At 46.9% G+C, this 2,344-nt stretch overlaps 1 pseudogene; it reads right to left on the minus strand.

Annotated features, from left to right (window-relative positions):
- Window positions 1–760: 760 nt before the first annotated feature.
- On the minus strand, window positions 761–1,927 carry LOC102912965 (BCL2/adenovirus E1B 19 kDa protein-interacting protein 3-like pseudogene; annotated as a pseudogene).
- Between the last annotated feature and the right edge of the window lie 417 nt (window positions 1,928–2,344).

Consider the following 2,344-nt stretch of genomic DNA (forward strand, 5'->3'; position numbering starts at 1 on the left):
CACCTGCATTGCAGGCATAGACCCACAATTAAAAATAATAAACTAAGCTGGATGGCGGCGGCACATGCCTTTAATCCCAGCACTCAGGAGGCAGAAGCAGGCGGATCTCTGTTAGTTCAAGGCCAGCCTGGTCTACAGAGTGAGTTCCAGGACAGCCAGTGCTGTTACACAAAGAAACTCTGTCTCAGGAAAACAAACAAACAAACAAATGAATAAAAATAATAATAATACAAATAAATAAATAAAAAAGACAGAGCAGTTACCGTGCCAACCACTTAGCGAGAAGGTTCTTCTTTCCTCAAAATAGTCCCCTTCCTCTGAGAGCTAATGATTAGGGTTCTGACATTCTAGGTGATGAACCAGGCCTAGAGCGGCTTTGTAGGTTGTCCAGGGTCACACAACTCAGTGATGTCAACTCTGGTTCTTGAACTTGGGTTTGTTTGTCTCTAAGTGCTTCCTTTTTCTATAATGTCCCATGTGTGGAATGGTAGTTAACTAAAATGACAATTTCCTAGAGGAAATAGATCTGGCTATTTGTTGTTGCTCAAGGAGCAGAAAAAAGGGATTAAAAAAATTATGTGCATTGGTGTTTTGCCAAGGGTGTCGGCCTCCCTGGAACTGTAGTTACAGACAGTTGTGAGCTGCCATGTGGGTGCTGGGAATTGAACCTAGATCCTCTGGGAGAGCAGTCAGTGCTCTTAACCACTGGGCCATCTCTCCAGCCCAAAAGGGAATATTTTTTTCCTTGTGTCTTGCTTTGATTATTATTTTTTTTGGTTTTATTTTCTTTTGTTTTTAATAACTATAAATTCAAGCTTAGGGAAGCTTGTTTTTGTCCTGGAAAACAAAAACTAAACAAAGCTTTTATAGTATTGTTTGCAAACCTGACCTCATCTAGAAAGAGATGTAGCTGCATGGCTAGCATCCAGTTCCTAGCATGGATGACGCAGGTGTGACTCTGGTGGTACTAGAGGAGACGATGGCATTGTTGACAAGATTATCATCTGCTGGTGGCATCGCTGAAAAAAGCCCTTGCAAATTTCCAAATGACAGTAAACTCTGTTAGGAATCTCTAAAGTGTCTGACAGGCCAAAAAGGAACAAGGTTAGTAAAATGCCTCACAGAGCCTGAGGAAAATACTGGATTTGAGAGTTACTGGAACTGGGTATGTAAAAATGGCCTTGTAGGTTGGGGAGCATGCTTACAATCGGTCTCAAATTCAAGCTACAATACAGCACTTCACAGGCCACGCGCATTTCCAGAGGCTTTTCGTTTCCCTCAGTAGGTGCTGGCAGAAGGTGTGCTCAGTCGTTTTCCAATATAGATGCCCAGCTCCAAAGCCAACACGTGAGAGAGGCAGAGAGACGGGGTGAAGACCTTTAGGAACTCGGCAGAGAAGATGCCCCCTTTCTTCATGGCTCCACTCTTCCTCACGCTTAGAGACACAGCACGCTTAGGGTGTCTGAAATGGAACTCTCTGGGTGGGATGTTTTCAGGTCTACTGGACCAGTCGGATACCCAGTCTGCACTTGTCTTCAAAGCCTCAACTTCTTTCTCTCCGTCAACAACTTCTTCTCCTGACGGAGAGCTATGGTCCCTGCTGGTGTGCATCTCAACATCAAACGTGATCTGTCCATCTTCTTGTGGTGAGGGGCTGTCACAGTGAGAACTGCCTCTTGAGCTGCTCTGTCCTGACTCATGCTGTGCATCCAGAAGGATCTTCTCCATGCCTCCATTGTGGATTGAGGATGAGGAAGGGACGTGCTCCAGCCCCCCATTCTTGCCGTTGCCATTCTCATTGCCATTGCTGCTGTTCATGGGGAGCTCCCCCCAGGAACTGTTGAGGCCGGCGGGCGGGCGGCGGCAGGGACTGCTCCCCTTCCTCACAGTTGTTGTTGTTGTGCAGGGGCTCAATTAAGTGAGACATGGTCGGGAGAGGGGGAGCGGCGTGGCCGCGGCACGACAGTATCCGGCTCTTGGGCAACACAAGTTGAGTCCCCCCGCCCCCAAAAGGGAGTATTTTTCAAGTCACCAACCATTAGGCCAAAGTAGACAGGAAACTCTCTTGATACAAGAACTGTTAGCTTCCAGAGCAGAAACCCAGAAAAGGGCAGGAACTCAGTCCATTTGTCCATCCATCCACCCGTCCATCCGTCCATCCATCCATCCATCCATCCATCCATCCATCCATCCATCCATCCACTTTCTTACCATCCATCCATTGGTCAATTCCCACATCCATTCACTTATTCACCCCCTATCCATCTGTCCACCATCATCCATGTATTTCCGTATTCATCCACACATCTACTCAATCCACCATACATCTGCATGCATCCCTTTG

The sequence above is a fragment of the Peromyscus maniculatus genome, chromosome X (assembly GCF_049852395.1).
Source record: "Peromyscus maniculatus bairdii isolate BWxNUB_F1_BW_parent chromosome X, HU_Pman_BW_mat_3.1, whole genome shotgun sequence".
Taxonomy (NCBI): Eukaryota; Metazoa; Chordata; class Mammalia; order Rodentia; family Cricetidae; genus Peromyscus; species Peromyscus maniculatus.